Source organism: Bombus pascuorum, chromosome 14 (assembly GCF_905332965.1).
Source record: "Bombus pascuorum chromosome 14, iyBomPasc1.1, whole genome shotgun sequence".
Taxonomy (NCBI): domain Eukaryota; kingdom Metazoa; phylum Arthropoda; class Insecta; order Hymenoptera; family Apidae; genus Bombus; species Bombus pascuorum.
The window spans coordinates 6,408,877-6,423,453 of NC_083501.1; the positions used below are offsets into that span (position 1 = coordinate 6,408,877).

The following is a 14,577-nucleotide window of genomic DNA, read 5'->3' on the forward strand; positions in this document are numbered from 1 at the left end:
CGAGAATATCGCACCTTTCGCCTTTCGCCTTTCACCTTTCATCCTGTATCTTTAATTTTGAAGTGAATGGTTTTTAAAGAGGAAGGCGTCTACGAGGATGGTATTGAAGAGTCTCGTGTTTGCTGCGGTAAATTTAGGATTTAGGACTGTGGAACATACTTATATTCGGATGTTTCGGAATTCTGGTAGCGTTAGGGGTTAAAAGGGATGGGTTCGACGTTAAGGAATTGGATTTTATAGCACGTTGATACGATTAAGTAAAGTTTAATAATTTGCTAAGATAAAATGGATTAAAGTGTACAGTTTCTTGCGAGTTGAAATCAAATTTGGGGTTTCTTGTGTTAGGCAACCGGATCCTGCGGTTTCCTGCGTTGCGACCATTTTCAAGCGTACAGTTGATTGTTTAGCAAGACTTAGGCGATTTATTTGAAGACTCGTTAACACGTTTCTAGATGTTTTGCACAAAATATCGATTTATTTAATTGCGACTGAACTCGGGCATATTCCAATTTTCTATATTATTTTTTATTATATAGAACATTGAAATTTTATTATCCATTCCACGTCTCTTGACTCGCTGGCTACTAAGCCTGCTAGCTGGCTGCGAATTCTCAGTAGTGAGATGCGTAACTTTCGACTAACAATATAATATATTAAAATAATATATTAAAATAAAAATAAAATATTCAACTTATTTTATACCACTGATGAAATAACATAATTTCTTTTATTTTTATTTTAACATAAAATAGCATGTTTGATATAACGTTGCAAAAAATTTTATCAAAAAATTTTATCTGTTTGACAATTCACTAAATTAATTTGATAAATTATTGTGCAAAAGGTGTCAGATGTATAGAAAATATATCTTCGAATTTCAAACACGAAGAAGAACATAATTCGGACGTGTAGTTCACCTGATAACGTTGTTGATAACGGCGTCGTTATAATCGAGCTTCATCAAGGTGTCTACTGACAAACTAATATCCATCATACGTTGTCAAAGTGGTGCGACGAGCTGCGTGACTTCACGGAACAGGGTTCATTTGAGATACAATTAGGAAGGATTAAATTGATCAAGCAATCTCATCTTCAAAATATTGTCACGCCTCTGAGTTTTCCCTCAAACATTGAAAATCTGGATGAAATTAAATCGATGTCATTGCCGTTATATTTGGACGCTCCAATGGAATTTAACGATGTAATATAATCTCGAAACGATTTCAAATAGAAAACGAAAACGTATCCGATCATTTGCAACGATCGAACTGAAAAATTGTAATCTTTGAAATGTTTTCCTAAATTCGTTCATTCCGAGGTATTATGCAAATAAAATATCGAGCTTGGCCATACTCGATATATCGAACGATACGCATGGCGAAACGGGAACGCAAATAGAAGAACTACCTGGACCAAAAATATCCATCCATTGCCGAATTTGGAGTTGTAGTGAATTTAAACTGTCGCTTTTACTATTTTATATTCGCTCGTCCTGTCGTCCTCTTTTTCAAACATATTTTTTTCACGCGTTTTTGTATCCTCCCAAATGCCACATCATTTTGCTAAATGCAATTTAGCGTAAAAATGTTCACCACACCTTTTATACGAATGTGGAAATCTTCGCGTCTAACAAATAGCGGCTATAAAAGAGAGGGAGAAAAATATACAGGAAGCTAAATGGAACGATAAAATACAATTCTCAGTAGGTATCGAGGTTATGTCATTCGCTATATATTTTTTCGCCACATCGCGAATCATTGCGCGAGTTTACCTTATGTCGCGGCAATTTATCCGTAAAGTGTCGCCGTGTCTGCTGAAAGCATGCTAAATTAAACACGAATCTTCAAGCAGATCGAGTCGTGAAATTCACCGTTAGCTAAATTTCCCAAGTGTTTTCGACGCAGTTATTCCCCGAATCCGTTGCCGTTACGACGAAATTTCGCGAGGGGCAATCCGTGTTTCCCGATATTTGGCGCATTAAAATTAAACTTCATCCAGGGATACAAGCCTACCGCGTTTAATGTACTTTATCGGCGCATATTCCCATGGAAAGTAAGGAAACTCGAAGAAGTTTCGTCGAGGAAGTTGTGCGCGGCGTTGGCAAACGAAATTTCATGGGCGCCAAGTCGGTGAATTTATATTTATAGACGATAAAACGAAAGAAAGAATGGAAGAAAGGAGAATGAAAAAGAAAAGATCGGCCAGAAAATTAAAATCGTTTCATTGTCTGGGTGTAGAGATAATTAAGCTACGTGAAGATTTAAGTAGAAGCTTTGGGGACGCGAGAAGACGCGAACGCAAACGATTCCCCTGTTTGTTAAGGATTAAGGTGTTCCAGTCCCGTAGCATCTTACGTAATGAGGCGACGATTAAATCCTGCTGTTTGTATCCACATCGTAAGAATTCATTCGTTTACGACGTTAATTAGGCGAATGAAGATTTCAACAAAACTATTCAATTTGCTTTGATCTAACTAGGAAGTCCACGTATCGTCCGTTTTTCGAGTACGATTCACTATATCTGGCCAATCTTTCGGATTTTCTCGTTAGAGAAGAACACAGCTTGGAATGTAACAGTTTACGCTTGGAAAATTGAAGGTCGAACAGTGTTGCGCAAAGGCATAACGATAAAATAACAATGCCGTAAATATTTATCGTTCACCGAGAGTAAATAAATACGCGCAACGACCATTTCATATCCACAATAATCCTCAAATATTGATTAAACTCCGAGGCGCGTCAATTTTACATGGTAATGGTGCTAAATTGATTAGCTTTAAATAACGTAGCCAGCTGCATCCAGTTAACGAAAAATTGCATGCGACGCCAACATAAACGACGAACAGCGTGACATTTTTTTCAATACAACCATCGGGGGACGGTAATTCCAATACGGAACAAGCACAAGTTCCTATAGTTCTTGTACGAAGAAGGAAAAGAAAACGAGAAGAGGAGAAAGAAAGAGGCAACTAGCTTGAATCAACTTTTAAACGAGTCTCGTTGCGCGATCCAGTTCCAGCGGTGGAACTAATCAAGAGAAGGCGGCCTGGAGATTGCCTTAAAACCCGTGCTCTCCAGTTACAAATCCTTCTTAGGCTGGTTGTTTCACGCCTTGAGAAACAACCGCCAGCGGAGCGGTGCTACGGTAATCGATATAAGCCATAGGATTATCGCAAAGTTCTGTAGAGCGCATTCATTGGCCGGTGAATAGCGAGATGCGAGCAGCTGTTTGATCATGATCCCGATGTGGCCGTGTATTTACCGCTTTCAGCTTGTTTTTTCCGTGGCTTTCAGAGATACGCTGCTTTGAACCCTAAAGCCTGGCAAAGAAACGGTACACCAGCAGTGGCTGCACCGCCAGTTCCAACACGTCGTTGCAATCGAACGCCTCCGATGAGAGCGCCGATCCTTTCCATTTTTTCCTATGCTCTCTGTGTTTGTCACATCGAACGCATTCGTGCAAGGCTCGTGGACTCACTCGTCCAATGTTTTGCTCGTAATTAACTCGTATATGGAACGTTTGATCTGCTCGTGAAGCGTTCGCTAATATTTCAACTGTCTTAATATCTCTCGATGACGGAGTACTTCATCGTGTTAACGTTTTATAATATCGCGAATCATTCGCTAATATTTATCACCATCCAAGTAATTCATCACCATTGGCTATTAATATCACTCGTTCGCATCGTACTTCATCATTCGAGTATCTATAGCAGCGTTAACTTAATGATAAGGAATAGCGAATCACTTGTTAACAGATCCGGAGTATTGTTGGCAATTTTTCTTCGAATAGAGCTTCCAGAGTTGATGAGAACAGTTTGCAGCTCGAACAATGGAAAAAAGTGAATTTTGATTGACGTACAGGCTACATGCGCTTTTTCTCTTCCAATTTTTCCACGTGAAATGATTTCGTTTTTGCACGTCTATGCTGGCTCGTTTAACACGCAATTTGCTACTTCACTAAGTTTAGTCGAGCTTCAGCTTCTACGATTAAGTAGATCATCTTTATGTTCTCCCTCGCTCTAGAGTTTCAGTATACGCAGGACGAGTAGAATATGCCCTTCATAGTCAGACATCTCGGCGAGCCGAGCCGAGCCGACTATTTATCTCGATAGACATTTTTTTCTTCGTTACAGCGCTAATGAAATTTTGAAATGTTTCGTACAAGCCACGCAATACGCGCGTAAAAAATTCCTACAGGCATTTTTATGAAAGATTGTAAATCAAGGCATTAGTCGATCGTAATCCGCGGTATTTCTCGCAATGGCAGATTTGAAACAGAAGGGGCCGAGTAAACGGCAGGGAACACTAAAATTCTCCTTTCCTCGAATTTCGCGATCGTAAATCACTCGGAGGGTCGCGTCGCGCGCCGTTACCTCGCGTCGCCGATTCGTATTCCACGATATATTTTCGATCTCCGGTCGGCCACCTCTCGCGATCCCCAAGGATCCCCATTAATTGTGTCGGCGTGTGCGTGCAGCCAGGCCACGAGCTAGCTCTCGCGTCACGGCCATTTGTCACGCGGCGATCATCGAGCCGCTTGAAATCAAGGCGTCAAACCGCGCGGCTCTTCTTCTGCCCTGCGACGGAAGTCTGGCAAAACGAACGCGTCCGCTCGCAAATCGCCGCGATTTATGGTCCGTGTTACGTTTCCTGAAAAACTGCTTCACACGCGATCATTTCCTGTAACTGCTTCGCCACGAGTTTCTATCTATCTGTCATTCTATCTTGTTGCTACCAAATGATTTTACTATGCCCCGGGTCCCATAGTTAAATTGAACAATGTTTTGTGAGAACGTAGAATGGATCACGATAATGAAACTTCCGGGAATTTTAACACGAGTCGTATGCTACTATTAATCGGACAAAAATCTTTAACATATTTTTACTATTATCTTTTTGTTATCTGGATCTTTAGTTTCGTATATTCTTTTTAAAATCTACGTTCTGCGAGTTCTGTTTGTATAAAATTTTCTTCTTTAAACTTGAATCTACTTACCACGATCTTTTGAAGTCCTCTTTCTCTATATCCTCTGCATCCGGCGATGACAGTGCAGCGGGGACTCGATATTTCACTGAAAGGGAAGGAAAAACGGAATATTATAAAATAGAGGAAATGTGGAAATACAAATTCTGAAATTTCTTGATTTTGAAATCGCAGCTTTATACCTCTTATAATTGAAAGAACTTCGTGTAATAATTATTCTAATCGAATCAACAATACAACGTAATAAACAGGCAAATATTGTGAAACGTGTAAACGGTAACAAACATCCAGTTCTATAAACCGCTCTTCCCATTAACTTGTCACGAGAGGCTTTCAGAAATACGAGATGCCGATCGTCGTAAAAATCACACGGGACGTTACTACGACGCAAAGAATTCTATTGCAAGGAATTTCTAAATTTCACGCGCTCGGAATATCTTCTTTGATGAACGAAAGATGACTAGACGATGCGACGGTGTAAGTCACCAAAGTATCCAAAACTGTAATCTAATCGATGCAAGGTCTAAGACCCCGCCTTCTCCGTCATCGAACTTGACGTATCGTCGATACTTTATCGATTCTACGAAACTCCCCGGTAGAAGCAGTCTCCCAGCTACCGACTTTAGTCGATGTAACGTACGTATGAACAAAAGCCGATCGTGGGAAATGCACGATATACGATCAAAAAAAAAAAACGCGATTTGCGAGGAACAATCGCGATTGAAACGTCAGTGTGAAGCGCGCACGGCTTCTCATCTTGACGAACGACGCTGTAATGTCGATGTTAATCGACAGACACCGCGTATTCGCATGATAAAAGTTCGTGTATACGTCGCATCGATGAATCGATGTATCATAATAATTGCGCGCTGAATATTTCACGATCTTTTCCATTGATAATAAAACAACGCGGTTTCGAGGCTGCTTGTTTTGTCGGGTCGTTCATATTGTCCTGTCGCGTCTCTCTCGACGAATGGGATTTATCCTGATTTCGATCGCGCAACGGCGAGATTCGCGCGTAAAAATGCTGTTACTCGGCCGTTTTATCGTCCTGAAATTCTGGTTTAACGCGGAAATGAGCCTGGGTCCGCGATCGTCAATAACTTGAGAGAATTTTACAGGCTCCTGTGCAACATAGTGCTCTGTGTATCGGTTCTCGTCTGTGTTGAAAATAGCTTCTCCTATATGCGATGAATATTTTCGTTAATTTCTGATTTAATCATATCCGTTGCGGTGAAATAAAACGAAAAGCTTCCGGATACGTTCGTAATTCTTTGAATATATTAATACCTGCGCGAATTATTAATGTTTCTATGGATTAATTGTAAAATATTGAAGTATATTTGCACGATGTGTTTTATAAAAAGAACAAGAACATAAAATAAAGACGACTTATAATCTTGGTAGCTTAAAAATCTTCTTTCTCACAAACCGTGTCTTTCTCTGAAGCTTCAACGGATATTGGAATAATTTAATTCGGTATTAAACATTATAACATAATTTACTAAATAGAACATCCTGAAGTTTCGAAACGTTTTATTTTCAACTAGGTGTTTAAATGATGAAACGATTCAAAACATCAGATGCGCGATGAAACTCTTCAAGAGAACAAGATAGCAACTAAGACGAGAATAATTGAAACGATGAGGAAATAAAACCAGAATAGAATATATAGCTTGGTAGAGCTCAGGCAGGAATGTACAGTCGCTATTAACTCGGGTTCGTGTCTTCTCACGGTTAACTTAAGCCTTCGTGATATGGAAGACACGCGGCGTTCTTTCGTCTCCGCGAAACCCAAAAAGGTTAGTAATTGCATAATCGTGATTCTCTATAATTTCGCGTTATCGTGTAGCTGATTGCGTCTAATAGCGGCTATTAAGGGCAGAGATTGACCGGATAACCGATCGAACAAAGCCAGAAACGTTTGGCAAAAGTTAGAAGTTAAGAACCACTTAAATCAATACGACTCGTCGTGCGTGAGTTAACGCATAGTGACTCGAACGTGTTAAGCAGCTGGAAGTGGCACAGATCGGATGATAAGTTAGGTCGATCGACCAACCAGTGGAAGAAAAGCGTTGAGGAGCCGTGGAATAACAAAGGGACTGAGTGACGCCAGACAGACAGGCAAATATTCTTCCGTGAGAGACTTCAAAGTAATGGGAATTGCGAGTTGAACAGGACCGGTGCATCAGACAGGCTAGTTTCTATTCTACGACTTCCTGTTCCGCTCAACTGTTTCCTCTCTGCCTCAGCGTGGTTAATTCGATGGAGATGTAGTCGAAAGAACCTTTGCGCTGGATAGTTTTCCGGCTCGTTGTGCGGCGATCAGAAGCCAACACAGATTCCAATAGGGCGTAAACTTTTTGCCCTTGTGGATAAATTATCAGGATCCGGATTTCAATGTGCCGCAGTGTCGATCGTGTGACTTTAATTAAACTCCGCTTGCAATAATTTGCATGCTACTTAATGTTGGGGTGTGAATTCAATGCAATCTGCCCCGTTCGCTTGTCATAGGGCAAGTTTCAACGGCGTGTCTATAGCCCACACTTACGGTAATAGAAGCTGCACTCAGCATCGCCGCAGCATCGTTGGAATTTCGCGAAACTAGATTTCAAGCAGCCACGAGATCAAAGTGTCATTAAGTCAATTCGATCGCGAGGAGGAAACACGCACGAGGAGCCTCGACAAATCCCACGACGGTACGAGATAATGATCTGAATGATAATGCACACTGCCAAAGCTTCTCAGAGAAACTTAAATCCAACGGCGTATCTAACTCGAACTCAACCTCCTTCTCCCTAATTTAGGAACTGCTCCGAGCACCTTTCAGATTCCCGATGAAAAAATCACGAGAACGCATTGAAAGATATCTTTAGGACGTCGGAATTGAAAGAAAGGAAGTACGTGACTCGACTGTCTTCCTTCCTCTGCGCGGCTTGGTTCGAAGGTACTCAGCGTCCTACAAAGTGGTCGATAAAAAACGAGCGACGTTAGAAAATTTACATTGAATGCTCTCTCTCTCTTTTTTCCTTTCTGTAGGAAAAGTCCAGTTAGCGAAGTTTAGTCCTCGACGGCGGATCGAACCGAAAAGTTTTTCCAGTAGACTCAAAACACGAGTGTGACTCTAACATTCAGCAATGCTGGCCTCGGAGAAAACAGAGGGCCGACGCGAAGAGTGGCGAGCAACAAGGGAAAGGGTTGTTCCGGCTAGCGATTCTACCATGCAGTCAGCGAACCACCCCGCCATCCAGCCGGTCGGCCAACCACGCAGTAGGGAGAGTCAGCGACGAGTCAGGCGGCCAACCGAGCGACCGACCGTGCGCCAGTCTAGCGTGGGCGCACGTCGCGGCAACACGTGCATCTTCGCATCGTCGATTTCTCCGTCGTCGATCGACACTGTTCCCTTCTCCGTCTGTCGGTTCGTTACGTCGTGATCGAGATTTAACCGCGAGGAATATCAATTTTCTATAGTTCGCGATCTCTTCCTTGCTCCCTTTCTTCTTTTTTTTTATTTTTTCTTAAACGATCACGAATCGATCGTCCGAGTGGATGGTGCTGTGATTAATCTACGTGTGTACGCGAGTTTGCTCCGACCAACCGAGGATCGCTCAGGAGGTAATAGTTTCATTCGATGAGGTATCGATACTATTCCTGTATAAACGTGATTTGATTGAGTCAAGGAAGGTATCGAAACTCGACACGTGCTGTGCAACTAATATAATTCGTGCTGCGCGGGAATAGAATCCAACTAGCCGATGTTGTTTCGATCCAGGGGCGAGTTTGACAAAGAATCATGACGAACGCTGCCCGTTGTCGAGGATTTTTATTAAGAAGCGTGTAAACGGGCAGATTTTGGTTGGAAATGCGTGTGATGAACGAAATTTGCGAATCGATTTGCGGTACTCGAGTGGAAAAACCGACTCGCGTGACACGTTGTCGCGGTTTTTGGTTCAACTTGGTTCGCATTGGACCCCGATAAAAGGGGGAAGGAGCGACGCGGCGCGACGCAACACCCTGTTTGCGGTATCGTGACGCGTTTCAATTCCCGACTTTCTTCCCTCCTTTTCTTCTTTCTCCTCTTTAAAGAGGATGTAATGCTATAGTTGGAATTTCGCGTTCTTTCGCTTTTGTGACAAGTTTCGTGCTCTTGCTTTACGACTCGGTGCTAAAGGCCTTTCACGAGTGTAACCGAGATCCGAAAGAAAATAGCACGAAGCTCAGAAAGCAAAGCAACCCGCGATTCGACGAAATGGTTGAGTCGTACTACTTGCCTTCGCGGTTCTTCTATGTTTAAGCGTACTCGCGGCTGCTTTTTCAAACTTGTTCCACCTATGTTCGACTATATATTATACGTGCACAAGCATTCCACGAGTATAACCCAGAAATCAATTCGGTACCGCTATTACACGTAACGTCTGATGCCACCTATTCGCCCATGCTCGACTCGTACTACTTAACCGTCCTAATTTCCAATCTGTTCCCGTTAGAATTATAGTTTTAATCGACTGACCGTACAAAATTCATCGTCATCCTATCTTTTCTTTAAGAGTTAATAGCGTACGTCAGGAAACGATCCGATCGTTTCGATCGATCGAAGTTTAATCGCTCGCTAACCGTTCCATGTTTCTTTTTTCGTCTCTCCGTTTTCAACAGAAAATAATTACATCGCGTGATTGGGTCTTATTAAACGCAGCTAGGCAACAGAAATATTCCGAGTAGTACGTTCGATTCGTTACACCCTCGATACTGGCACAGTTTCGTGACCGTATTCCCCGCGAGTTTCCTCCACTTCATACTTTTTCCTCATCTGGATGTTGCTTTCTAGGATTCCCGGAACTTTTCTTGGCGTTTATCGAGCACAGAAAGCGATTCGTTTCTTCTTGAAGAATTATTTCGATGGCTGTCACGCCGTGCCTGGGACCGTGTTATCGAACCGCACGCAAAAACGCAATTCTCGTGACAACAGACTGGTCTTTTCTTCCATTCGTTCTTTCGATCCAAACCGAGTATCGACTGACTGGCCCGGCTAAGCCCGAGCAATTAGAAGTATCGGTTGGTCCGAGCGACGTTTCGAGCCGCTCGATAGAAGGGAACGGAGGTGAGTCTCGTCCGATACCAAAAAGTTGACGTCGCAATTCCATCGACGACGTTTTTTGCTCGTTCTCCGTTACAGTCGATACGTCTATTCACCGTTTGCGTTCATTTTGGATGCCCCGTCGAGATTAGAAACACAAATCACTGCACCCTTCACGCTGCTGTATCGCAGTGAAAACGGAGCTGAGTATTTTCCTCGATCAAAACATTGGCTCCGTCTCGTGAAAGAAAAATGTGCGGGACGTCACTCTGAATAAAGTTTGATGAAGCTTGTAGAGGCCTCTGGATATTCTTTCCTTTGCAGAATCTTGCGAGAATATTAGACAGACATTGTTTTTTCAAGCTTGTTTTCGCCGTAGATTGATTTAGAAAATAGCCTCACGTAATTTTATAAATTAGTACGTGAATCTAAAATTTTACCTATTTCATGCACATTGATTTGCTTCGAAGAAAGTAGAGATTTTTAGCAGCCTGGCGTTTCGTTTCTCGATTTAATAATTAGAAGGAAGTAGACTTGGAATATAATAAGGAATATGCTAGAAATATATCCAACTAAAAAGTTTAACAGCGGTCTCGTTTAATTTTGGAAATAGATGGGACAGATATATATATATATAGTAGTAAGGGTTGCATTGCCGTTAAGTCTGCTCCAAAAGTAGAGTAATGAAATATCTTTATCAACGCTTGTTACACTCGGTGTGTACCGGATGTCATGTTTCGCGTGATTCATGGCACCGAGCGCGTTATTGATTCGGTCGCGCCCGCAATTCATGAATCATTTGCTCGAAGAAGTTTCGACGGAATGTTTGTAAAAACATCGTTAATTATTAAACTTTCGTGAACCTGGCGTACAGTGGCCGAGTCTCTTAGTTAGAACTCGAAACAACTGGTTTCCCACGATGGATTTGTACGCGTTTTTTCAACGTCTGTAATTTTGAAATATTCCAACTAGTAAAACTCGGTACGGTCAATAAAATTTTCGGAAACTTGCAGCAAATTCTATTTCTGCTCGATCAAATATTTCCAGTTGCGTGAAGAATGGAAGTATTCGAATAATTGCCGAAGAATGATCGACACTTGACGCGAGAGATCAGATTTCTTCTCCGTGCTTCCTGGTTCGAAATTATTCATGGAAAGAAAAGAAGGATCGTAACGACGTCGCCGTAAAATAGACTCGATGTTAGGTAGGAAGAAAGAGAGAATTACGAACATAGATCAAATAATACGACAGAATTTTATTTCGTAGCAAATTAATGATATTACAGCGATTTATAGCTACGTCGGTGATCGTATCTTAAAATATTATAACAAATTTAGTTCTCACTGTGTTCCACGCGGTAATAAAAGCAAACCGTACACCGTTAATCGACGAAGATCGTAAAAATACGGGTGTAGTAGGAAATTTCATTTTAACCTTTCGTAACGAGTAATTTTCGCCTGGGAACACGCGTTTCTTTCGATGAAAACTTTCGATGCGTGAAACGTGAATTTTTCGCGATATCGCCTCCGCGATAACAATAAATTTCTTGCGTCGTTTATTTCTCGCCGCCTCCGCCGACCTGTACGAATAAGTGCATTCATGCGAAATTTTTTAACAAATTATCATTTCGTTCAATGACGCTATCTTTCAAAGTGATCAAAATAATTGAATTTCTCTTTCTCTCTCTGCCTTTTCCTTCTCTCTCTCTCCCCCTCTCTCTTTTGTGTGTAAAATCAATAGAAAAGTAGAAACAAAGGAAACGAAAAAAATCACGATGTTAATGAACAAACAATCCAGTATAATAGTAATTACAATTACAAATTAATCACCGACATTCGTTACAAATATGAAATGCTACTGTTTAAACGGCAATGATTTACTCGCTAATTATAAATATTCAAACGTTTTGCTGTGGTCCCCATTAATTTACGTGGAATGTTCTGCATGTATTATACAAACGAGATATCATTGCGTTCTCGTTTTATTTCCTTATACGAAAGGTGTTACTTTTTCAAAATTTACGCTTCATTCACCGTTATAGAATCTCACGTCAGCTACTCTTACGTAACCACCATCTGAATGTCACGTTCTATCAGATTCTGTCAAACTAAAATTCACCTCGATAATAGAAGAAGTACGTTCTCCGTTGTTAGGCAAAAAATACATGGAAAAGTCACTCGTCATTCTACATAAAAAAGGTACTGAAACAAAGCGATACAAGCGTGATTAGTTCACGAGATATTTGAAACGAGTGTCTTCATGGACGAAGACACTGGAACGTAAAACAAGAAAGTTTACGACGACATAAAATACCGAAACGTGTTTTATTTGATAAACTGATGCGTTTCGCGAGACAATGCACATGGATGTATTGGATGCACGCGTGCACCTTGATAAATGCCTCGAAGCAAAAACGAAGAAGCATCGTGGAACAAAGGAGTCCGGCTCGGCGAACCTCGAAATTAATGTTCATCGAAGAAACGTAATCGAACGTGGTTGGTATCGGTAAAGGAATTACAGGCTTGCAAAGGTGAGGAGGGAGAGGAGAATTCTGTGCCGAGGTTGTGTAACCAGATCAAATGCTACGAGTCTCGATGGAGCCATTCAAGCTTAGGTTTGCTCCGCTATCGTGTGCACAGAGGCATGAAACAGCGGATTTGTCGTGTACACGTCATGGCCACGGCAATGGATCCTAACTCTTCATGGTTAATTGGAAAAATAACCCTTTGACAGACACGAAAATAAAGGGCGTGGAGAAAGAGTGTGCTTGAGACATCGATGAATCCTTTTTGATACTCGTTGCTGACTTTGTATCGATAAAGGAAAGTTCTACCATCGAGGAAAAATTCCGTGGTGTTTCCACGACGATGCAACAAAGGCAAACATCCAAGAATGCGTCGCTACGGTTTTCTTAGTATATTTCATCCAGTTCGTTTGCCAAGAAAAAAGCGAGAAAGCAAATATCGAGCGGAAACAGTGTTTTGTTATTTCCCTATCAGCAATTCCCTGAAAAGGGAAGGATTTATTTTTTAATTTCAAAAATTTCGTGCTGATACATTCAAATTCTGCGATGTCTAATGTAATAGGGTGAACAGTAACTACATGGTGAACATACACGTGGTGAAACGAATGAAAAAAAGAAATAACGAAGGGAAGAAGGATAGGAGGAAGAAAAGGACAAAAATGAAATGAAAAAATAGAGAAGAAAAGGAGATAGGAATAATTCTGGTCTAGTATCGATTGCCAATTTAAATGATAATCCCACGAAAGACGGCGATCCTGTTCCCAGCGCCGTCCGCGCTCGATTTCGATGATAATATCGGCCGGAAAAGCGGCCTCGTCGTTTCGACACGAAAGCGAGAACACTGCATTCGTTATATCAACGACTTCAAAGAAATCGATTCTTGTTTTTATATTTTTCCAACCATCTGGCAAGATTTCACGAGAAATTTCCGAATCGTCAGACAACAAGCATTATTGTGAAATTCCCGTTCCTTAATTACTAACGAGGTTTAGAATCACGTTCTTTCTTGAGAAAGAGATCGTGAACAAGGGAAATTTTCAATGGAACGCTATCGATTCTGTGAAGCATTGTTTTCCCTCCAGTAGAAATTATAAGGAGCTTACCGAGTGTAGACACGTAGCAGAAGGACAGCCGTGGTAGAACCACGAGACAAATAGAGTGGCGCAGTGAAAAACGTCATGGTAAATTCCGTCGACTGACAATCGAGCTATTACTCGTGGACGCTACGAGAAATTCGTTAAACCGTGCTCCATTTTGTTCCTGGCCGGCATAAAGGCTTCGCTTTAAGCAATTCGTCTCTGTTTACAGAAAAGGCTATTCCGTTGCGACGAAAATCTCAGACGCGAGAATTTGCACGAGGGTCGCAAGTAAATAGGTTTGCCCGTTGGTCTCTACCTTTGCGCGCAACTTAAAATGGCGGTCCATCGTCGCGTCTCCGTGAAGAATTTCTTAATTACACCACTAGACGGTTCTTTTCTGCGAGCCGCTCGTTTCCAGACTATTATTCATCGCGGTGCTGGTTGACGAGAATTAGCGATAATATCGAGCGCATTATCCCGCTAAAAGGGTCGTACCATTGCGATCGTTTCTTTCTCACTTGAATACGTCCGCGCGTACGTGAACGTGAAATTGATTCAAAGAGAAGGAAAAGAATTGTTTCTCTTTTAGCTCTGAGTTTCTTCTACGACGATTCACACGCGGAAACGCTGAGAAATTGAACCTCTGGTTCGCGCTCCTTCGTTATACGAATCGCGACGATGCACATCACAGACACGAGAATCATCCCCTGTGTCTTGTTGGAAAGAACAACGGTGATGTTTATCGCGGTAGCGTGAAACGAGTTTTGTATCAGACGGACGATATATCTTTTACTTTCAACTTAACCTTTGACATGTTCGCGACAGGAATTTTTTATCAGGCTAATCGCAATGATTTTCGAACGTTTATTTTTTACTTGATTTTAGAGACAATCATTATCTTATGGTTTGGGTAA

General features: G+C 41.6%; 1 protein-coding gene across 5 annotated transcripts in view; it reads left to right on the forward strand.

Annotated features, from left to right (window-relative positions):
* The window catches only part of LOC132914062 (protein artichoke-like), a 176,857-nt gene that overhangs the window by 83,898 nt on the left and 78,382 nt on the right, over positions 1-14,577 (forward strand). For 2 of the 5 annotated variants that reach the window (XM_060972857.1, XM_060972862.1), the window contains exon 1: positions 8,297-8,601. The exons of 1 other annotated variant lie outside the window; for it this stretch is intronic. The gene's annotated coding sequence lies outside the window, so the exon portion shown is untranslated. Of the gene's footprint in view, positions 1-8,296; positions 8,623-9,811; positions 10,085-14,577 lie in introns of those variants that run through there. 2 more of the 5 variants (XM_060972859.1, XM_060972860.1) reach the window with 2 other exon arrangements.